Source organism: Dermacentor andersoni, chromosome 8 (genome assembly GCF_023375885.2).
Source record: "Dermacentor andersoni chromosome 8, qqDerAnde1_hic_scaffold, whole genome shotgun sequence".
In the NCBI taxonomy this organism is placed as follows: domain Eukaryota; kingdom Metazoa; phylum Arthropoda; class Arachnida; order Ixodida; family Ixodidae; genus Dermacentor; species Dermacentor andersoni.
In genome coordinates, this window is record NC_092821.1 from 33,630,251 (window position 1) to 33,654,964 (window position 24,714).

Consider the following 24,714-nt stretch of genomic DNA (forward strand, 5'->3'; position numbering starts at 1 on the left):
GCGATAACTTGCTAAAAAAACAGTAAATAAACCCGATTTTTCTGCTGCCGAAGCAAAATAGCCGCGAGGTATGGCGTGCTAGGCCGCGCATCTTGAACAGAAAAAAATAAATTTTCACACGGATGCGCTGTATATATGTTGTGAGTAATAAAAGAAAATTAAAAGTCGATGGGTGTTGAAAACAATTTCAGAAAAAGGAAACCAATCTGAAAAAAAAAAAATTAATGCAAGCGGTGTTGGTTTCCTTGGAGCCTGCAGAATGTTGTGTGCTCGTCGTGCGCATAGCAGACAAGCGGGATGGCGTTTCTCCCTTGCCATGGAAGGAGGCTTAATTTTTCTTTGTTTTTTCCTGTCGACGTTTCACCTACCAAGCACCAGGGGAGAAACTGGCGCTCGTCACGCAATTCCGTTTACCTGGGGGGAATACCAGCTGTCCAAGCCGTGTTGTAACTGCAAGTCGGTAAGGCCAAATCAGAACGCGCCAAGCGCCTGAACGCGCTCGCTGCCCCGCGAGGGGTTCATAAATAACTCGAAGAACTGCTCAGCGGTGTTCAATTGGACGATGATGCTTTCGCATTCACAACACGTAAGCGCTTAGGTGTCCGAATTTTTTCGTCACGCAGCCGTCGCTAAGGCGACGTGCTCATGGGCGACCTTTACAAGCAAGTGTGATTGCAGAAATTATGTCGCGTAAGGCCTAAGCAACACGATTCCCAGAATAACGATAACAAAGGTTAATTAAATGAGACTTCAGGAATACGGTTGTCGCTATATTACTTAAATACTAATTGTGTTACCGTCGGCAGTCACCGTCAGATTTGTTCTGCCGTAATTATTTCTTTGCTAACAATGTGGCGAGCCTGTTCTGCAGCATTAGCATGCAAGAATATATTAGTAGCTGGCGGTCAATAAAAGGTCATTAAAACGGCTAATTAGTAAGAATGATGATTAAAACGATAGCGAGGGAATCTTTAGTCATTTATTTATTCATTTATTCAAGTACCCTGAAGGCCCGGGCAGCCATTACATAGGGGGGGGGGGGGGGGGGGGCAAGAGTAAGCCAAAAGCAACGTAGCACTACGATGTTCACAGAAGTCGCTGGCCGTTAACAGCACGTTGAAAAGAAAAGAAAAAAACACAAGAAACGGCAAGTATCTTCTGGGTATCAAATAAATAGGTGTTGAAATTGTCACACCTTAATATTTACCGGTACTAATTGACTCTCCTGAAAATGCACCTACGAATATTTTAGACGACATTTAAGGGGCTGCCAGCTGCTTCCGAGTCGCCATAAAAGGGCCCGCACAGCATCATTTCTTTCGTGCAAACGGCCTACTGAAATAAACTAGGTGAGTGAATTTTTTTACTTGATAGCGAAATTTTTGCCTGTTATATATATATATATATATATAAAGTTGACGAATTTAACTTTTCCTTGATCATTTCATACAAGAAAAAGTACAATTGACAATCATAATGTACCGGGCTAAGTGTACTATTCCCGAATCTCCCAGTGTGACAATTCTTGCCAGGCACCATGGAGAAAACGTAAAGGTATTGCTCCATAAGCTGACGGGGCATCTTTGGAGAAGTACATGTACGTCCATATGGGCGCCAAGAAGAACATCTCAAGCGACGAATATAGACAACGAGGCATTCAGTATTGGTACGTAAAGAGGAAAGAAAAGCAACAAATAACTGTAAAGACAACGAATTGATGATGGAGCAGACAGTTGGTTAGGATGTGGAATGGTAATCCATCTACGAAAATTAGGCATTGAATTGAATTAGGCATTGAAAACCGGCCTAAGACCGCACTTAGTATTGAAGAGAAATCAGAAATGTGACCACTCCAGGAAAGAGGACAGCCCGAAAGTTTCATTACCAGCATCAGTCATTTCGAATATTTGCCGTTTCCTTCCCGCCATCCCAGAATATCGATACAACCATCTGGTGCCTCTGGCAATATCCACCGCACCTGTCGATATTGCCACAGGTGCGGTGGTAATATCTTTCCTTTAGGAAAAACTTCCAGGTGCCCTTAGCTATCGCCCAACAGACGGTTAGGCGAAATCCTTGCAAAGCCTGCTGTAATTCCTCTTAGTCCGCCTTAATCCTTCATAATCGACCCAGTCTAACACAAACCACCCTAACCCACCTTAAGTCTTTTTCATCCACCTAAATCCACCTTAATAGGCCTTAATTCACCCTAATCTATCTCATTCCACCTTAATCCTCCCTAATTCACCCTAAACTACCTAATCCTTCTTCAGCCACAATAAACGACCTTAACCCACCTTAATCCGGTAACTCTTGAACTTTTCTAATCATTAGTAATCCCTTATACACGGCTGGACATGTTTTGGTTCGCTTCTGGCCTTCTCTTGGTGACGTCATATTTTCTGTTCCTCACAACGCTACCTTGAAAGATAGATATTTCAAGCTTTGGCCTTAAAAATCATCCGTATTTCGCATAGGCTAACCCATATTAGTGCGACAGCGCTAAAGGCCCCCGTGTCGCAAAGAATCCGGCGTCGGCGTTTTGCATCGGACGTCATTTCTCGAAAAATCATTCCCAACTACAAACACGCCGGCCCACCGCGTGGCGCCGAGGAGTTGCTGACCTACTCAAATTCTTGGAAGTAAAATGCGTCAGAAAAATAGTAAAGTACGACCTAAACACAGCCTACAGATATGATAGCGTGGGACGGAGGTTGCAATATACAGGAAAACATAATTCTGATATGCGGAAACTCAAACACAAACCACTTTTCTGGTGTTTCTACCATTCGTAGAGCGGAGCGGCTCACTGGGTTCCTTGAAACAACACGGTCCAGATGGCGCTTGCCTCCGTTTATCCGCAAGAAAGCTGCGCTTACCGGGAAGCGTGACAAGCTGTCAGCGATCTTTGATTGCTATTGCGTTCCACTCTTGCAGGCGCGGCTTAAGCGTCCTGCAAATTTTGTCTGGCCGATTCTACTGGCTCGCCCTTGCTGTGCATGAAATTCATTCTAACGGATAAAATTATTCGGCAGTAACAGTTGTACATCATCATATGGGGCCCAGACAGAAATCCAAGGAAAGAACAGAAATATTCCATATGAGAAAGGCTTTTGCTTCGTCGTCGGTCCTCAAGGTAGCTTCCGCGTCACACGTGCATGCATACACTGCAGCCAGTTGTGCTGTGATCACGTGCTTCGTCGTAACGTCATAGTTCCCCTTGTGTCTTATGCAGCAGATCGCACTTCTTGCTTAGCGTTATAAGAGCCATATATACCCTTAGAGAGAATTTACCTGTTTTTACATCTTACCGCGATTCCAGCGTTGCCCAACTCTGTGAAGCAGCCTTCCTTATGTAGCCACACGCGGTGACATGGAGAACCCGGCGGAGCCACATCTCGATCCTCTCCCCTCGCTCCCTCTCAGTGAAGCACGTAGGGCTTGTGTTTCCTGCAAATAACTTGTGCAGTCTTTACACGTATATCTCTTGCGTGCTAGGTGTTACTGTTGTATAGATGTATGGTGAAACCAAAATACGCCACGTATCCGAGTATTTAGGATGCCTAAAGAAGGTTGGTAACAGCTTCTTGAATTCGCAAACATCCGGAGGAGTGAAGTAACACGTGCCGATTGCTTCAAGCTTTGCGAAAAAAGTTCCAAGCTTGCGTCATTCTGATGGCAGATCTTATTGCATCGCAACGTCTACGCCCAACTATTACGATTTGCGATGCCATCTGAGCCATTCATGCGCGCGAGCTTGGGCAGTCGTGGTGTGCTGACATACCTGTATAAAAATCTTGTGCCGTAGAATTTGTGAAGTGGACGCTCGCTTTGTGCCAAGTGTCACGTAATGCGGTAACGGTAGTGAAGATTTGAAAAAAAAAGCGCTTATTTCTGTATTTCACGGCATGAAAATTGCGTACGACACCACATGGCGCTGCGGGATCCTCCGAGCCTTATCAGGATTAGTGATTCGGGAAAACATGCCAAACGTTACAAAAAATAGACTAGCCGAGCGGTACTTTATCTATCAAAATGTGGAATGTGGTGCCGCACCTAATTAATCACGAAACCATTGTACCTCAAGGTCGTGGACTAAGCTGTACGCTTTTCATCGCGAAAAACCGGCTCCGGGCATCGTCACTTACAGCCATTTTCTATTCTGTCTGCGTAGACAATGTCCAGGTAGGTTTCAGACTTCATAAAGTTGCAGCGTGTGATCGGCAAGAGCACAGAAGTCTCAACAATCTACCTAATGGCTTATCGAAAATGGATTCAAATTTAATCGCCACACAGGTCCTGTGTCCTGTTCTCAAGGAAGACAGGGCTGCCCCCAACGGGATTATTGAAGCGCTGTCGGGTTTGGTTATGCTTTCAGGCGCTGTCCTTTCAAGACAAAAACTTCGACATGAATCGAGCATATGCGTTCGTTCTTGCATACGCATTAGTAATGCTAGTCCCGTGTTCTTCAATTTACTCGGGTATGGAGTACACCGACGGTGAGTATCACAGCGACTGCATAAACATTATTCATACATCGCTTGCCTTATACATTGCTTACCTTATACTGTGGCATGCCAACATCTGTCTGGATAAGAATAGCGATGTGGGCGAGTTGGTTTAAGTTCGTGGTGTAAAAAAAAAACGCTCGTCTTGGTCCTCTTGCAATCCTTCTTTTGTCGGACTTTTTTTTACCTTTCTCTCCTCATTTCGGTGCTTCGCGCTGCAAAAATTTTTCCCTCATCTATCCTGAGAATGATTGCTTCAGCATCAACTTTAATCACTTTTTATGACAACGCAACTTGTTGGGGACGGGGGGAGGGGGGGTTGACTGTGATAAGCACTTCAACTTTTATCAGCACACCTTTTGTTGAAAGGAAAAAAATTACATTTACCCAAGAGTAATAAAAAAAGGCACTCGTGCCTAAAATTTTACGTAATTTTCATTGTTTACTGTGCATTCATCCTTAGCCATCCTTATTATTGCAGTTTCACCGAGGGCAGCTTACACACAACATTCTTATTACAGTTACAACACATTAAAAAGATAATTCAAAACTTATACCTAAATTCTTTATTTAATTCACGCTATCTACTGTGGTGTCATATGATTTCTTCTGTCTACAGAACATTGGTTCTTGGTATTCTTGGGCATAAATTCGTTTTTGGCAAGTTTCCTATGTACACATTTTTGCATATTTGCTTCATTAGGGTACTTCCAGCGCCTGTGTGGCAATACTTTCTGCATGAAGTAACATGGTTTGAAAATGCCCCCCCCCCCCCCCCAACTAGAGAAAACGCTTGTAAATGAACAAATAGTAAACCGAAAAATCTGTACCGTGTAACAAAGAAAAGCGTTGTACTTTGCATATAAAACGGAAGTATACAAGCTTCATATAAAAGGGAATGCGTGCATTCAGTAGCAAGCCAAGCTTTAAGAAAGAAAAAAAAATCATTCAACGCGTTCCAAACGCTGTCTTTTCTCAATATTGTCACATGGTGGTGGCGTTGAAGAACACAGTAGCAATACTGTGAACGACAAAACTGACTTTTATTGGGCGAACCTGTGCCCACAAGACAGGCTACCCTTATAGGACAACGATAGCGGCGAACACGGTCGGCGATCGCCGAAAATCTGATCAGCGGGTCGAGCATGTCGGCTTTTATACATCAATCGTCGAATGTTCCAGAGCAACAGCTGGGACCCGCGTGCCTTCCACAAAGTTCTACATTATTCGCGTCGCGCACACATGCAATCATATTACACAAGGTTCGGTCACACACAGCGGATGGAACCATCGATAACATTCCAGAAACTTCCGATACATGCAGGCGCGTCCTGGGCTGTTCGATAACATTTGTTAGGCAGTGAAACGTGTCGCCCGATAAAGACAAGTACACGTGTCAATATGTTATAATTAAAAATTTTACTACAATGGAATCACACCTGGAAAACATTAGCCTACCACACAATTCCATTACATTATTGATGGTGTCAACGCACGCGATAATACAGCCTGCTTTAAACAGCTGTTTGTCCCAGTTTCTGGCATTTCTGCAATGAATGAATGTGCGCTGTTTGGTGGCGCAGCCATTTCTGCAATAGAAAACTTTGCGAAAAGTCATCAAAGAAGTTTCGTCCTTACATGAATTCTGAAGTGGCATAACACCAAGTTGCTCTTTAGTCACAGTCAAGCTAAAAACACTATCATCAGTAGAATATACAAAGAGCGCAACCTAATGTTGAATGCGTTATGATTTCTTTATTACAGTGGTCAACCACATATCTTAAGCCCACCTAATGTGTTCTACTGTGAGGAGTGCGTATATATATATATAAAAAAGCAGTTTTATTGCGCACCACGGATAGTACCTTTGCATTTCTCTGCGGGAAGCCTAATGCGCAAATAGCGTTGCTGACGATACAACCAATATGCCTGTTAGAGGAATATTCAGGAGTGAAGTGATTGCTAAGATATTTCAACTCAACAGACATTGCATCTTTGAAACTGTAGGCAATATTTTTTATGTAACACACATGCGCTTTTTAGTCACCTTAACATGTCTACGTCATTTATGACATCAGTGTGAAACCATTTTCGAGTCGACATGCAGCACAGCACAATCTTCGGGATACTCTGCAACATGGTATAAAACAGACATAAGCAAATAACCGCACATAAGATGAACGTCAGAAATCGATGTTATCTTTATGTATTAAGAAAGTCGCAGTTTTGCCCAAATGCAAGCACTGATCGCTGCAGCAAGCGAATTGACAGCTATAGGCAGTAAGGTCAGTGGTGCTATTAGCTGTATAGAGTGTTCTAGACATTCTCTTATACCTAAATCAACAAGCACGCTGTGACGCGCACACAGGTAAACATCAGCCCACCTCACTCGATGACGGCGGACCCTTGCTGTCAGAACACGGCGTGACGAAAAGCGAATTCTCCTTCGTGCTGTCTCCCGCTTCGACGCGAACCAAGCGCACAAGAACACAGCACACGTGTAGCGATCAGCTATATCGGGTAGGCCAGCCTATAAAGACCGCGCAAAACGCCTCCAACATAAGAAGCGCACTGCCGCGTTCCTCCGCACTAGAGACAGCCGCGGCCACAGTAGAAGTGGAGAGACGTGCTACCCTGCCCCTCCCTTCCCCATCCACTTCCTGGCATGCGCACATGTCCCTACTACCCCATTCCACGCGTGAAAAGTCGGCGCACACCTTCTCCGCCTTCCTTCGTTGCGCGCTAGAAGACGCCACTGCACAAAGCCACCATACTTCTCGGCTCTGCCTCACATCCGTTCCCTCGCACAAATAGCATACAGCTCACGGCCGCGATTTGATCGAGGTAGACAGATAGGCTAAAAATGAATAAAGTATACAAAGATGTCCCTACTACCCCATTCCACGCGTGAAAAGTCGGCGCGCACCTTCTTCGCCTTCCTTCGTTGCGCGCTAGAAGACGCCACTGCACAAAGCCAGCATCCTTCTTGGCTCTACCTCGCATCCGTTCCCTCGCACAAACAGCATACACCTCACGGCCGCGATTTGATCGCGGTAGACAGATAGGCTAAAAATGGCTAAAGTATACAAAGAATGCTATTCATAATAAAATGACCTTCGACACAATGCCGGACTAGACTATAAAGCGAATACTGGGCCACCGCCTCAACGCTTGAACTTGGTTTCTGACGTAGGCTGTATTCATAAAATTACACAAGCACTTAAACGGGTTCTGCACTACCCCTCGGGTTTGGTGAAAAAATATCGCTGTGAACATCTCAGCCAAGTCTTGCACTCGTGTGCGGCATGTGGAGCTGGCACACGATGCGCGAACTAACCTTTCTCTCAAACGCTCCCGTTTCAACAACAGCCCACTTTTCTATGTTTTCTGGACGCTTTATTTGCTAATATAGCTGATTCTGATGCACGGCTGCTATTGGCTAATAGCTGACATCATTTAAAAAGGGTGTTTCGATCTGTGCGCTTCTTTGTGCTGTTGCTATGTGTATTTATTGACGAAGCTTTATAAGCAGGCTCAAGTAAACGAAAAGGCGCTTTCGAGTTTCGATAATAATTGCGTATTTCCGGAAGATGCAGATATTGTGTGCTCTCGCTCAGCCGTGGCCGTCCGCTAGCAGAGGAATTCAACTTCGGCCACCTCGCTTATTGGTGTCGTGGCCGTCGGGTCTCGCTAATTTCAACCAGTATCGAACGTTCAACTAGCCTCGAACCACGCTAAGCCTAATGTCAGACCCCACGCACGCTTGCCAGCGCATGCTCACTACTGGCCGCTCCTTTCTTGATGCCTTGACACACTATTGATAGCGCAACAAAACGCGCGCATTGGATGTGGCTAATATCCGTCGGTCATGCTAGTGAGGGACAAAGCCAGTCCGCACCCCGTAGCGCGGCCAGACCGGAGCATATGAGCATGAAAACAACTAAAGCCCAGTTTCGAGCAAAGCAAACGCTGCGCATGCGCACTACGGATGCACGTCGCTGCGGTATGCTACGTAGAGCAGATAGCACGCCCGCCGCGGGTGTCCGCCGCGACGAGTGACCTGTCTGGGTGCACTGCGGCTCGCTGAGCTATTCTAGGCCACTCTAGTTGACGACAACCACACTTGGCTTACGCTTGACACGTCGTTGGGTGCCAAAATCGGAAGTAGTGGCGTCTACATCAAGATCGAAAATCAAACTTGAACTGCCCGCCCCGGTGACGTTCAGTAGGCGGAACGCTGTGGGCACACACTGCTCTGCCGTAGCTTTCTCAGTACAAAGCATTGAAAAAAGAATGAAAGTACCACAAAGGACGTGTTTGATTGCCAATAATCCGCTTCTGCTGAGTGCATTCAGGTACTTTTTGGAACAAAATAATAGGGAAATAGCCTGTTTTCCCTTCAAACGCGTTTCTACACTTCGATAAAAATATTTCAGGGCCCCTTTAAGTCACCTTACGTGCACGGAATGCGAACGCATTTTGACTCTTACGCGCGATACTTTTCACTTGGCGAAATTGCGTTGGCTCAAATTAGGCGAAATAAATTTTGAGGGTGGGGCACCAAAATTTTGGGGTGGGCCAGGTTGTTTTGACGTGGGTCAACTCAGTTTTCGAATTGGACAAAGTCAATTTTTGGTTCTGGACCAAATCAAGGCTCGAACCTTGGTCAAGTATACTAGATTTCACGGTATGTTTGAGCCCCTTGCATTATGTGCACTCTACAAAAATGGAAATAAATTCATTGGTCATTTGTCAACTTCGACCCATTCGTGGCGACCACCGAATGTTGGGTGACAATGCATGACGTACGAGGCAACGAGGTCAAAGAGGAGGAGACGACGGGTGCGGCTGGGCAACTAATGTGACGTAGCGCACCGGTAAGAAAGGTTTGACAAGGCTTTCAGTTGGTCTAGATGGTGTTGCTTCCTGGCGCTTCTTTTTTTGGACATGCTGTGCCAGCTAGTGGCGCTGCCGAGAAGTCCACGTGTGGCCTTCGTGACAAGAAGCGCGGCGCGTTGGTGCTTCCGAACGCTTAAAGTTGTTCCCTCGCTCTTCGCACAGCCAGTCGCACATACTCATGTACCCAAGTTGTTCATTGAAAAGCGGCACATTCCCAGTGCACTCATGGCGCAGCTCGGGAAAGCGTTTTCGTGAAAGACGATCATTGAAAAGTGGCACATATCCAATGCATTTGTGACGCAGCCTGCTAAGGCGCCGGCTTGCTGTCCTTGAGGTACTCTGTTGAGATGGGTTAAATTCTGCCGAGCATCGGATAAATTGAAACGACCTTTTTGTCAGTGAAGAAAGGCAAATTACCAGTGGTATGTACCTAGCTACCCAAGTTGACCTCAAACATTTTTATTTAAGAGTGGTACACCCACTTGCGCATGCCCACTAGCCCACTTTGGTATCCAGGAGGTTCACGGAACCGCGGGTACATGCCATGTCCTACATCTAGTTTGACCCATGTCGGTGTGAAAGAGGTTCATTGAAGAGCGGCACATATGCACACATTACGACATGGTCAGCCAGCCAAGCTGGTCCAATGGTGGGTATCGAACCCCGTTCTCTCAGAACAGCAGCCCCATGCGATACCCATTCGACCATAGAAATCTTAGTGTTCCAGGTAGGCAAAAGAACGGTTAGCGATATACATCTATACGTGCACACATACATGCGTAGTACATTGGAAAGTGCGAGAAGTGCCTCAAGAACGCTGACCCTTGAAAGCCACTCTAAAGAATTCGGTGACAACCTGAAAATGATTCGAATATTCCATCAGACCTTTTTTTCAGAATATTTAATCACTCGACTTTGAAAAGAGCAGAAACGGATTGTTATTTATGCGAAGCTCTGACAGCATTGTAGCCTTCAGTTGCACCCTTGATATACTAGATACCTATTTCTTCATTTGAGTTCCTTGCTGTGAAATTGTGGGCGTTATTTGCACAAACAAGAAAGTAACTATCACTTAGCTGTGCATAATCATCCGATACTCGTAGGCATGCTAAAAGCAAGTAGGACACTATCACTAATAATGTAGGTTCTGATGTGATCGGCCGTTCACCCCGCGACAACCACCGGTCACGGCTAGCGCGATTATGGGGAACGGGCCGACGGCCTCGTCAAAATGGAGAAGTTGGCTCCGGCAAAAACCGGAGGCCACGCCTCGGCTATGCCGGCAGGCGAGGCTTAGCTGAAGTGTGTACAGATGTACGGTGACATGTGCCGCATGTATAGCGAGGTCGAGTGGTGACGTCGCTGTTGTGCCGTACTTATGACGCACTTGTTCGGATTAATACGGCCGCCACAGATTTTGAAACGCCCATGCGCAATGACATACAAAGATTTCACAGGACCTTGGAAAAATGGGACTCCAGGTTGCGTAAATTTTCTCTCCTCCAGGTTGCGTAGATTGTTAGTATTTCTAGTGCCTTGAAAGCAAGCAAACCGCTAGTGAAAAGTCGGAGATACAGACGTCATACGGGGAACACCGGTCACTAAACAGCATGTAGCGCCCTCCGTTCACAGAACGAAAAGCCGCCGCAAGCAGGGCTGTCCTCTTCAAGACCAGCTGCAACGATATTTCGGAAAACGTAAGAGGCCCATTTAGAAGCACTTTGCACATGGAGGAAGCTCCGTGCAAAATTTTACGCTTGAAGTTCGATAGTACGCCTCCCAATGAGTAAGCCTCAAATATCGATGTTCTTATGCAGAAACAAAAAAAAAATATCCACGCAGAAACTCCTCTCGCAGTTGTCTAGGTATACGTAAGCATTGTGCCACTCGCTCATCTTCATACAGCGCGGTGTCATTATTAATGTTATGAAACTTGATCCAACTAGTACACATCTCATCAACCCTTACTGGTTGTTACTAACCTTATCGGTCTCGCTCCGACCCTTATGAATCCTTATTGGTATTTGTCAAACTTAACGCAATTGGTCCGATCATTGTCAACACTTACCTGTTTCTATCAACCTTATAGGCGAAGGTCCGACCTTTCTCAAGTCTTGTCGGTTCCTATCAACCTTATCGGAATTGATACAACAATTAATAACCGTAATCAGTGCTTATTAACGTTATCAGAAGTGATCCGGCCATTACAAGCCCTTATAGCTTTTTATCCCCTTATCCATCCACGTCGAACCACTATTGACCGTGATGAAATACATATCACCACTCATCGCCCCTTATCATCCTTATAAAGTCACATACTGCTTACCCTTCTGTGTTACACAACGCAAAGCTCATGAGCCCTATAGATCGGTTGCAATTTGGTCGGTGAAGGAAAGCCCCAACAGAAAGTGCATCCCGCGACTACCGAAATGCAACGGGCATTTGGCCCGTGTGGCATTAAATTTTCCCAAAATCAGAATTTTTCATATGTCCACAATGCACCAAGTATCCTCTACATGTGGTTCTAGAGATGGATTTTATTCCACCACCACAAAATAATTTCAACGGAGCTTTCATAGAAACAAGGCTGTATACATTACTTTCTTTATAGCGATTCGTCTTACGTGACGCACAGCTTCTCCCGTGTGGTAGGCACAAAAAAAAAAAGAAAACCCCCTGTTCACCATTTACCGTAAGTGACCTAGAACTTAGACGGTAGAAAACGAGATCGTGTGCCACCTACTTCCCTCGCTTGTCCCTGTACCGTACATCATCAAAGGTCCTGCATGTCTGCTAGCTGCGGCGTGCGCAGTGTCAGTAGTTTTCGTTGCTTTACTATATAAAACAGTGGCAGTGCAAATGGGCCCGTTGTGCCTCTGCATACACTTGAAAATACACTCTACTCAGTGGCCTAGTCCTGAATATGTGGTGCGAAAAGGGGAAAGCAGCAAGGACTTCACCAGGGAGGAGGGGGTTTATGAAGGCAGATGTTCTCACACATAATTTGTGCCATGTCACGTGCCACACAAAAATTTTGGGGGGTTGAGCATGTGCCAGGTGTGACCCTGCCTTGCCCATGAAACGGCCCTGTTTGACTGTATCTGCACACGCCTTTCGTTTGATGCTGCTTCGTCTTTTAAATTTGGTTAACCTCCCTGCCTTTCTTTCATTTGCATCTCTCTTTCTTATATTATTAAATGCTATAGGTGGGCTTCTACGCAAATATGAAGGAGAACCTACATTGTTCAATTGAGTGCGATAGATATCGCTACCAGCGCGGCTAAGGGTTTGCTTTTCTAACGCACCAGACGTTTGGCAGTGCCTCTACGCATTCAATGTGTTATTGGCAAATTTTTACAGTAAGATTTATTTGAAATGCACATGACACATGGTTTCAGAAAAAAACCGAAGTAAACACGAAATAAAGCGCTAACTACATGCGCAGTTTGCAGTCAGTGGTTAATGTATGAGACATTTCATAACTGGTCCGTTCTTAGTGTTGCGCTAAATTCTCTGGATAATATGCTTGATACCCGGTATCGATAGCAAGTCACAGATATTGATCTGCTCTGGGACAGTTGGTCTGACGTAGCGAAAACCAATTTAGCCACTTATGTGTAACAAGGAAAGATTATGACTTGTAATGTTTGCTCCCTACTGCCCGACAGCCACACCCATGGACCGTCGGGTCATGCGTTTTAAGAAGTTCATTGCACTGTTTCTTTCCGCGCAATATTGTGCTGCACGTGTTCTCTAGCAACTGTACAAGCTGCATAATAAACCTATCATGAAAACAGTGCACCAAAGCTAGTTAAACACCGTACCTGATGGTCCAATAGATGTGATATTCGAGTGGTAGTCACGACGCACACAAAAAAAGAAATTCTGTGCCGAAACCACTTTATGATTATGAGGCACGCCGTAGTGGTGGACTCCGGAAATTTACACCACCTGGTGTCCTTTAACGTGCTCTTTTATCTAAGTACACAGGTGTTTTCGCATTTCGCGTCCCATGAAAATGCGGCCGCCGTGGGCGGTATTCGATCCCGCGATCTCGTGCTCAGCAGCCCAACACCATAGCCACTGAGCAAGCACGGCGGGTACTCGGGGCCCACTGTTTCTGTCATCTTGCCATTGAAAGATGTAAGCGGGGGAAGTGGTTTTCAACATATGAAGCAATGCGCCGCAAAACCAAACACAAATACTGATAACGCGACACCACATAAGTGTACTTCAGCATAGCAGATTAGCAACAGCGTTACATCGCAACGCCAATAGTTGGCTGTGATTAAGCATTTGTTTTTTGCAATGTTAAATACTCACTGCGAACCTTAGAGCTTTCCGCCGCCTAATTTCTGTTGATTTCAACATTGCTGAACACCAATTTTATGCACATTACATACATTGTATTGTAACTCTTTACCTATAACACATTTAACGCCAGATCTACTTCTAGCAGCCTGTTTCTTTACCTAAATGAAACATTCCACCGCACTGGCACTGACTGTCATCGAAATCAGCCACTGAGAGTAGTTGTTCCTTCATCTTTGCGCAGGACTCCATCTGTCAACTTCGCACATGTGATGATGATAAGGTATGCGTGTAAGAAGCACGGATACGTATGTATCTGAAGGTAGCGGAAGGATTTGCTGCATGCTGCTTTTCAGAAGAGGTTTTTGCTTATGGATCCGCCGTGACGTTAAAAAGATCAGCAAGCATGGTTTAAATGCACGAACAAACGACCACAGAAAGAACAAACGAGGACCAGTGCCTGTCCTTGTTTGCTGTTTCTGCGGTCATTTGCTTGCGCATTAAAAAATATTTTCTAATGTGCAACAACACGCCAAATAACAAGTTCCAGTAAAAAGAGCAACTGTGTCGTCGGAAGTACCCGGATAGAAGCATGAAGGTATGCATCTAAAAAGTCTTCAATAAATGTTTGCACTGTACATCCTACGTGTCTCTAAACACTTCGTAACGCGAAAGGCAATCGGTAAATGTTGAACGAGCGATGTGCCTGGGCGTGTAGCAGTAACTCCGTTAAGGCCGATCCACACGACGGACCAAGTCTGCGGGCCGATCGGTCACGTGATGCGACGTCACGGCCCGCCGCGGTCTGGTCCGGCTCAGAGCACATCCACACGGCGGACCGCCATAGCAGACGGCAGAGCAGACCAACCAACTACACTAACGCTTTTTCGCGCTATCATTGTAACCATTCCAGCTCCACACCCACAAAGCGAGGAACTGCTCAACGAGGGATACAAAATAAGAACCTTCTCGTCACTCCAAGTGGAGTGACGAGAAGGAGGACGAGAAGGCCAGAACTGAAGCGGGAAAAGCCTCGGCGATTTGTTGGACCGCGAGTGCCGCGGTCTTGCGCGGGCCGACGGCGGTCCGCATGAACTGGTGACGTCCTATCACTTGATGCGCGGACCGCGGGACAAAAGAGCAATTTGGCCCTTCGTGTGGATCGGCCTTTATCAGCACTCGTGCACGGTCCTGGCGGGGCTGAAGCTTTCTTCATATCCGGGATAACGTCTGCTCACTGCCAGGTGCTCGAGTAGTCTGCCTAAGCAATATTTAAAATCTGCTAAAACAAATCTAGACAAATGCCAGCCCTGCGGCTTAGCGAAGATTGCTTGGACATATTATAAAATGCATTTACAGTCAAGTTAAATTTTGTTTCAGTTGTCCTTTAAGCGAAAGGCAGGTGGCTACGCTCGCGTTCGAAAGTGCTATTTTGAAAGCGGCCATGACGCAGCCTACTGAGGCGCCTCAAGCGTTGGAGCACAAAGTTAATGTTACGAAGCCAGTAGACGCCGTCTGCCTGAACACTGAAGTGGCACGAAGTCGAAATGCTCGAGCGGCGCTCCTGTCGTTCAGAAAAGCCGTGAGGGGCGAAACATAGGCACCTAGGCTGGAGTCGGTTGAGGAACGATCTCCAAGACTCAGTTACTCCAAGATATTACATGTATACTGGGGTGCTACTCGCGTGGCCCTTGAGCAGGTTATATGCACTACGATTGCTGGGTGGAAGTGAAAAGTGGGCGATTTGGTGTATTTTGAAATTGGAAGATAACAGAGGGAACAGATAGCACATAGCTCATCTGCGTCCGTTTCTCTTTCTGCGCCTTCTCTTCGCACTGTTTCTTTTGCTATGTGCAACAATCCGTGGTCATTCGAGATAATGCTTAGAAATGAGCCATAATAATCGGATATTGTAAGTATTTACTAGAACAAATAACACAGCGAAAAGCCAACTAGTCACATATAGAAACATCAATGAGGCACCATCGACGCCTTCGCGTGTTTGTCGTTGAAGTGCAACGGGAAAGGCCTCCACAGCTTTTATTGTAATTTCATGCATAGTTTCATTGTTACGAAGAAACAAAATTTTACCGCCGAATACGATACTCCCTAAGGCGGATCTTAAGGGCAGCTGTTTAAGTGTTTTGAATTCGCGACATAATATGGCAAAACAAAAAACGATACTGAAGGACAAGATCCTATTAGTGGCGCCGCTGAGCCTCTGCTCGGGCAGCTCGTTTAGCAACAGTGGCGGACGAAGCATTTCTACCGGTTACCTCAGTCATTGTTCAGAAAGAAAATGTGAAAATGGGAATGCGTGGCTCGCGCACAACGCATTCGCTCGTGGCGGCGGCGCCGCAGGAAAGGTAGCGCATGCGCAGTAAGTCCGAAGGCCCCACCAGCGCTTTGTTTACGCGCTGCCCCCATGCTTGGTTGTGTCGGCACTGCGCTACAGTCTACTAGAATAAGTACACTGCACTAGTACACTGTAACTCCGCTGTACTTCAACCTTTTCGCCAGACCCTAATCCGCTTTCCGCCTCTTCGATGCACTACACCCTCCACTCCACTTTCCTCCTCGCGTATTTCATGCGCCCGCTGCGCTCCGTGTTCGGTTTCATCTTTCGCTGTGCTCGTTCGCTCGGTTATGCTGACGGCAATGGCGACGCTCGCCGCAGGAACAGGCGCCTAAGAGCTGCGCTGTAAAATAATATTTCAGTGGTTCTATAAAGCAGGTACTTCAAAATGTGCATATAGCTTGACAGGTAAAACACTCCTGCTCTAGTATGCCATACAGCTGCAGCGCATGCTGAAAGAAAGCTTTAATTTTTATGAAATCATTACGACGTTATTATTTCTTACCTGCTGTGGCTGCTTAGAGGCTATGGTGTTGGGCTGCTAAGTACGAGGTCGCGAGATTGAATCCCAGCCACGGCGACTGCATTTCGATGGGGGCGAAATGCGAAAACGTCCGTGTACTTAAATTTAGGTGCACGTTAAAAAAGCCCGGTTGGTCCAGATTTCTGCGGTCCCCCACTGCGGCGTGCCTCATAATCAGAAAGTGCTTTGGCCACAAATAAAACCCCCTAATTTTTTTACTTGTTCATAGAATAACTGCGTATAGGAGAATTCATATATATTCCAATGTTCTAGGGTTCTGCAAATATTATGGCAATTATCTCGGCGATTGGCAAACATCCAACTTGACCTATCCATGCGAAAGAGTGCTCTGCAAAGCAAAAAAAGGGAAAATTGTCGTATGGGGGTAAGTAAACTGTTTTGAAGACTTGCGTACATGACAGGTTCTGTCTTCTTTTTAAAGCGAAACTTTTTTCGCCAACCCTATCGGACATTTCTGACCCGTGGCTGCTTGGTGCTGTTGCTATCTTCCTGAATAGCTCGTACGGAAAATATTTGGAGGATGCTTCAGGTTCGCCTTTAAGAGTGGGACGCGATAGCAGTCAAAGATCCCTGATTGCTTTGCACAATTCGCGGCAACTGCAGCTCATGTAAGCGTAATGGTTACCGGGAAGCGTATTTTCATCCGCTAGCAGCTACAACGGGGCGTGCCACTTTTGACGGAGCTCGACGTTTCTGCGCAGGCGCGAGTAAGAGCGGGCGCGAGAGAGAAAATCTGGGGGCTTTTGCTCCTTGAATATATGACTCAGCCTAGGCACTACGGAGGAGGTTTCTTAGATTGCGTTGTATTCGTTTGTCCCCTGACATGCCGGCATTGCGGAGTTCGGTCGAGTTGGTTTATACGCTCCGCCGCTGGCTGCCCGCGCGGTGAGGCAGTGGGCGCGGACGCCGCTTGGTGATCGCTGTGTCTGAAGGGACAATGTTCTGACTGGTGTTTTATAAGTCACGGGTGGAATTTTTCGTCGCGACGATAGATCGGATTTTTTACAAGCACTGCTCCAGGAGGGCACATGTAACCGGCAAACGGAGGCCTCAGGAGAGCACCTGAGGTTATATTAAAGCAGGCGGCGCAGGATCTCCGGGGCACCCAAGCGGTAGCGGGGGGATCAAAGCTGGAAGCCGGGCGGCCCGTGGGTTGGGGCCGCAGAGGCCGAAGCGTGCCTGGGGGTGTTCGCATAAAACATTGGCTGTCCGCGATAGCGGACAGCCGATCTTATACTCCCCTGGCACGCGCAGGCCTCTGCGAGCCCCAACCCACGGACCAGTCCGGCTTCTAGCTTTGATATCCCCGTTGCCGCTTTGGTGTCCTGGAGGCGCCGCCAATAATGCGAAATAATGACACGTTGTTTTCATTAGTAAAAACATGATCGATTAAATATGATTGCGTCGAGCCGCCAACTTGCGATGCTAAGTTCAGCACAACCGCGCTCCGCGACTTCTGCCGGCACGGCGCGCCTAGGGACAAGCGCATACACCGCGCCCCAAGGGACTCCTCCGTAGTACCTAGGCAGAGTCGTATTTTCAAGAATCAAAACTCCCCACATTTCCTCTCTCGCACCCGCTCTCACTCGCGCATGCGCGCAAACGTCCGTCGTCTCCGCAAGTTCCACGCCCCGTTGTACCTACGAGCAGTTGGAAATACGCTACCGGGAAACACTGCCACCGAACGCTATGCGTGAACGCAAGCTTTCTGGTAGAAACGCGGGGCCGACCTCGGATGTAGTGCATAGCAGTGCCAATATATATATATATATATATATATATATATATATATATATATATATATATATATATCTTATTTTCAGGTTTCTGTTATTGTTTCGCACTTTTAACGCTTAGGTCTGAGAAGATTTAACATAAAGGGCGGGCGCTGTGGGTGTATTGCTTGACGACATATATTTGTGAGCTGTAACTCGCGAAATTTCGAGAAATATTCGAAGAATAAGCTTGTCAAGAATGTGAGACAAGGTATGAGCAAATTATTGATAGAATATTACGACAATATAACCCGCATACGTACAGCAAGGCCTTGTCATATACATAAACCCAAATATATAATTTTTGTTCCCGCTGAACTCCGCTGACGGCAAATTCGACATCAAATTTTCTGCGGCATGGGGCTCTTAAACGCTACCGCGTTAAAAAAATCGATTTGAATTGGCGCGATCCAACCTCGGTTTCACTGCATCGCATCCTGATGCTCTAAAGATTAAATTATAATCGCACGTATGCTTCGGTCGTGCAAACACCAACTAACCCTTTGACATAATCACCGAGTGTGTCACATCGTGTAGCATTGGTGTGCCAGAGCACATGTGCGCACCAGTTTACGCCAAACACGCAGTCAAGTAATATAAAGCATTTTATATAGCAAATTTATAGCATTTGATTAACTAGTGCACGAATGGTTTGCTCCATACAGATTTCAAGACATGCGTCGCTCTGCATAACGTCTGCTATTTTCATTTTCCCCAGTGAGCAGTAGGCGGCTCGAGTGATGAGCCTAAGCCAAGATTTGCAATTTTTCCTAGCCTACCTTTTCCGGTAGAGCTCAAGTTAACATCTAACAGCTACGGACAGGTTGAGCTTGCAACACTGTCCAAATAAACTAAGAAAGCTACGACATCAAGTTTCTGGGTGGCCCTTTTGCTTGGTGCTATGGTGACGGTTCTATTTTGTGGCGTCGAATCAAGGTGTTTTGTGGAAGCCGAAAGGGTCCTTACTGCTAATTACCTTATTTTGACCGGTCTCAAAGGTTTCAGTGACGAAATCGTGGAAATAGTTGCACTATGCGTGCAATCGTCTGGCCTACCCAGTGAGCCACAACAGATTTATTCAGAGAAAAAGAGCCCTTCAAGTGAACTCGAAATTAAAGGGGGGATATGTTTGTCCGTAAGGGGCCTCCGAAAGCGTATAAGCACTTTAATTTCTTGTCGACGATTTATTAGCTTACGAAACCGAATCCTAGAAACACTGCTGCGGCTTCTTGGATTATATTTACCTGTTGAAAATGCGCCTTATTTGGGTGCCTTTATACTTGGGCATAGCGACGGGAAGGTTAGCGCCTTCATCCAAGATTTTCTTTTAGGATCAGGGAGATTTACACCCTCAGTACAAAATTTTTAGCCTTCTTTTCTTTCTCCAAAATTGAACTTCAATTGTTTTTACTTTATGTTCGTGGTAGAATTTTCACTTTCATAAAATCATGCAGGCTCTACAATCTCTATTTCTCGAATATAACTGACATATATAAAATCTGGACTTACTTTACACTTTACTAAAACCTACCCGATTCTTGGCCAAGCCACCAGAGTGGGTACGTGCCAGTGGATCACAAGGCTACATCTGCACCAATAACAAGCGCTTTTCACGCATGAAGCGCATACGCTTATATGACGGAGGTTACCAAAGGAGCTGTTAAGCATGACGCTGGTAACGTACATAAACTGGGCGAGAAACATTTTTTGTACCATATTCTAAGACAGCAGCTCGTTTGATAACGTCCGGTACAACGTATGGATGTTCCTGACTGAGAGTACAGCGTATTTAGAGAAATGCGGCATATGCTCATGTGAGGCCGGAGATCTAGTTTTGGTTATAAATATTTCACATAAAGTTATTCATGTATGGGCTGTACCCCCTTGTTTCTAAGCACGGGCGTTCTAGTGGTTCTGCAGCAATATCTCCAAGCGGTCTCAAAGCGGTATAGAGGCGCATCATGTCCCCTATACCTTTGGCGTCCTCACGGAAGTAGTTTCTTAGCTATATCGGGATTGTGGCGCCGCACTTTCTCACAAATAACTCAAATGAAATTTACAATATTGTTAAGGGGATGCTGGGACGTCATTAACTTGACGTAGGATTTCATAAGTCCCTGTGTAGCGAGAAAGACGATTCTGGGAGAGGTCGAACGCAGCTGAAGGATATCATCAAGGACTTTCGACAACAACTAACGTCTGCGATCCGTGAGGAACTGGCGTGGAGCACCGCGGTGGAGGATGACGTTGTGTAGGAGGAAATCCGCGACCTCAATGGCACATCTTGTAGGCAGAGCACCCGTACTGGCAAAGCGCGTGGCGCAATCGGTTGCAACCGCAACCTATTTGTGGCGCTTAGTTGAGGAAGGGAAAGGGCCAAGTAAGTGAGCCATACGCGAAAGGAAGTCTCAGTGGGAATGTCTATGGGTTGTAAAAGCCCAGCCGGAGCCATGGGAGTGGGCTCCCGGCGTTAGCACCGGTCGCAAGCAGTCACATGCCGGCGCGCAGAGCGGTAGCGGTCGGGCCAGAAGAAAGACCGCCGGACTCGGTCAAAGGTGCGAGTAACAACGAGATGCCCAGCGGTGGGCGCGTTGTAGAGTTGTTGAAGCACGGTGGTTTGAAGCTGCCCCGGTACTGCCAGCAGTAGGTCAGCACCATCAGGGTCCACCCTGATGGTGCTGTGCGATGGAGTCCTGTACATTTGTGCAGGACTCCGTCGGAAATACAGAAGAGACGAAGGGAAGCATCAGGAGTTGACGAGATTAACCGATCCATGATGGTTCGCAGAACGAGATCACGGCGCTGTTCATCGACGGTGCTGACGAAGCCTCAGACAGACATAACGCGTGTGTCGGATTCGAGGTCTGTGGCTTCCGGTGGGTCAACAGGGAGGCAGGAAAAGTCGGCGTGTGTACTCTTGAAAGCCCAATGCCCAACGCCTTAGACGCCCTGTAGGGTCCTTCAACAAGGAGAGCCAGCAGAGCGCGTTGTGGTCGGTAGTTACGCAGAAATGGTGACCAAATAGGTATGGGCGAAACTTTCCTATCGCCCAAATGAGCGCTAGGCAGTCTCGTTCGGTGATAGAAGAGATGCGCTCTGCCGTGGACAGAAGACGGCTTGCGTAAACGATAACGCACTCTTGACCACGTTGAATCTGGGCGAGAACAGCGCCAATTACGTGACCACTAGCATCTGTACGGATTTCACTGGGTGCTGAAGAGTTAATATAGGTTCAAATTGGGGAGCTCGTCAAGAGTCTGAGGAGTGCTGTGAAGGCTACGGCCTGCCGCTGTCCCCACGCGAAAGCGACGCCGTTCTTTAAAAGCTCGGTGAGAGGGCGAGCAATGTCAGCAAACTTTTGAACAAAGCGACAAAAGTACGAGCATAATTCTGAAGCTGCGAACGTCCTTAAGTGAGCACGGCATAGGAAAGTCTTGCACGGCTGGTATTTTGGCCGGCTCAGGTCGAATTCAGTTGGCGTTTACAAGGTGCCCGAGAATGGTTATTTCGCGACGACCGAAGTAACTCTTCGAAGTAACACTTCGGTAGTTGTACCGTCAGCGCATTGCCTGTCCAAAGGAGTTTCTCTGGCGGCACGGCCACTTTCGCTGTACTCAACACAATAACTGAGATTGTACTGCTTTTTAAAGGCGCTGTTGTGATGTGCGATTTGGACACTATGCCGGTCTCTGTGCTTGCCTCGACTACTGCTGCTTCGCAACCACCCACAGCTATACAAGCGATCCTTGCTTCTGTTCTCGCTATAGTGCCATCAGCACCTATCTGACGCCACAGGAAACGGAGGAGTTACTGGCGTTGTTATCCAAGCATAAAGACTCCTTCGATGTGCACTCTCCTCTTTTGGGACAGACTTCTGCGATGGATCATCGCATACACAGAGATGGAACTTCCATCGTGCGCCGGCAGCAGTTCATCAAAACCCACCTTATCAACATGCTGAAATGAAGCATAATCCGCCCTTCCTCAATACCTTGGTCGTGACCTGTCACTTTGGGGCTAAGAAAGAAGGTTCAATGCGCTTTTGCGTAGACTACTATGCCCTTAACAAAATAACCCGCAAAGATGTATATCGACTCCCCCTAATCGATGATGCGCTAAATTTATTACAAGGCGCGGAGTATTTCTTCAGCTTTTCCGGATTTTCTTCAGCTACGCTCCGGATACTGGCAGATCCCCATGCACGAAGCAGCCAAGGAAAAAAACTGCCTTTGATATACCCGATGGACTTTCCGAATTTAACGTATTGCCTTTCGGCCTGTGTAATGTTCCCGCCACATTTGAGCGGATGATTGACACCGTACCACGGGGCCTAAACTGGAAAGCTTGCTTATGCTACCTTGACGACATCGTCATATTTTCGTCGACCTTCCATCAGCACTTTCAGCGCCTCGATGAAGTCCTGGCATGCCTCTCAGCTGCAGAACTTCAGCTGAATACAAAAAAAAGTGCCACTTAGCCCGCAAAACTACTAAAATACTCTGACACATTGTCAGCAACGACGGCCTTCGGCCTGACCCCGATAAGATTACCGCTGTCCTCCGTTTCGCCAGGCCTCAACGCGCCAAAGACTTGTGTAGCTTCCTTGGCATAGCTTCGTATTTCCGGTGCTTCATACTAACTTTGCCACCATCGCGGCGCCACTCCATCAATTCCTTCCTTCTGGAGGTCCCTACATATGGCCGGAAGAATCTCGAACTGCTTTTGACGCTCCCAAGTGTGGCCTCACGTCCGAACCTGTGCCTTGTAATTTTGACAACACAGCGCCCGCTATTCTACATACTGACGCCAGCGGCAACGGTATCGGCGCTGTTCTTCTGCAACGTCCGAAAAATTCCGAAGAACATGTGGTTGCATATGCAAGTAGCACGCTAAAAGCTGCAGAGAAAAATTATACGATTACCGATCAAGAGTGTCTCGCCGTTGTTTGGTCCGTCCAAAAGTTTCGGCCTCATCTGTACGGCCGCCAGATTGCAGTCGTTACTGATCACCAGGATTTGTGCTGGTTGGCGACGCTAAAGAATTTAACTTGTCTCGGCTGTTGGATAATTCGTTTACAACAATACGACTTCGACGCCACGTACAAGTCTGGAAAGAAACACTAGGATGCCGATGCTCTCTCTCGTTGTCCTCTACCACGGTCTTCAACCGATGCTTGCTTACAACCTTGCGTGAGCAAACTGCAGGACGCGTCTTCTGCATTTCCTTCGCTCGCAGCTCTCGACCGGTTCTCATCCAGTCATTCTCATACGTTTGCATCTTGCCAACGTTGTGACTCCTACTGCCACTCCGTTATGAAACGTATTCGCGTATCATCTAGCGCACCTAAAACTCGGCTCCGTCGGCAGTTGAAGAACTTCAAGATCGAAAATTCGATGTTATGCCGGTACGTGTTTCATCCCGAAGAACACCGTTGAGTTCCTGTTATTCCCTAATCCCTTCAGGCTCAGATACTGGAGTCCTTCCACGACGACTCCACTGCCGGTCACTTTGGTTTCCATAAAACCTATGAGCAAATCCGCAGCCGCTTCTCTTGGCCTGGACTTGCTACCAGCGTAGCGATCTAAGTGGCTTCCTGTTCGCTCTGCCAATACCGCAAACGACTCGCCTCACCTCAGGCTAGACTGCTCCAACCTGTCCCATGTCCCGAAGCTCCTTTCCCAGTCGTTGGTATTGACCTCTAGGGACCGCTACGCTTATCCGCTGGCGGTGTACAATGGGTCGCTACTGCTGTAGACCACTTGACACGGTACGCCGAAACAGTCACACTTTCTTCGGTATCCGCAGCGGAGGTTGCAGCCTTTTTCTTGGAAGCCATCTTTTTACGGCATGGAGCCCCATGTGTGCTTTTGAGTGACCGCGGCAGGACCTTTCTGTCTAAACTTCTCGACGATGTTCTCCGTGCGTCCAATACCATCTATAAAGCGACTTCCAGCTACCACCCTCGAACTAAAGGCCTCACAGAAAGCTTTCATCGGCAGTCCGACTTGATACCAATCTACTATCGCGAGCAATATGAGCAGGAACACAGGAGTGCGTGTCAGATAGCCTCGAGCCTACCTCGAACCCTGCTATGGGAGATACGCGGTGGCCGCCGTAGGAAACAAGGTGGAAAGGAAGACGCCGTTCTAATAACTCTTGGCGCTCCCACCATGAGTCTCTTTATAAAACATGCAGAACTTCCCATCGCCAGCGCATATTGACAAAGCTTTTTGATATTGCGGTTAGTGATAACTTTGTGCACCGAAGCGGGGCCAATAGCAGCACTGTTTTGAAGCGTAAACATTCGAGAGCTATTGCCCT

The 24,714-nt window shown here is 47.0% G+C and overlaps 1 long non-coding RNA gene across 1 annotated transcript in view; it reads left to right on the top strand.

Annotated features, from left to right (window-relative positions):
* Window positions 1–1,115: 1,115 nt before the first annotated feature.
* The window catches only part of LOC140220009 (uncharacterized), a 29,360-nt gene continuing 5,761 nt past the window's right edge, over window positions 1,116–24,714 (top strand). The window contains exons 1-3 of the long non-coding RNA XR_011896259.1: window positions 1,116–1,349; window positions 4,379–4,499; window positions 16,871–16,982. This is a non-coding gene — a long non-coding RNA (uncharacterized lncRNA). The remainder of the gene's footprint in view (window positions 1,350–4,378; window positions 4,500–16,870; window positions 16,983–24,714) is intronic.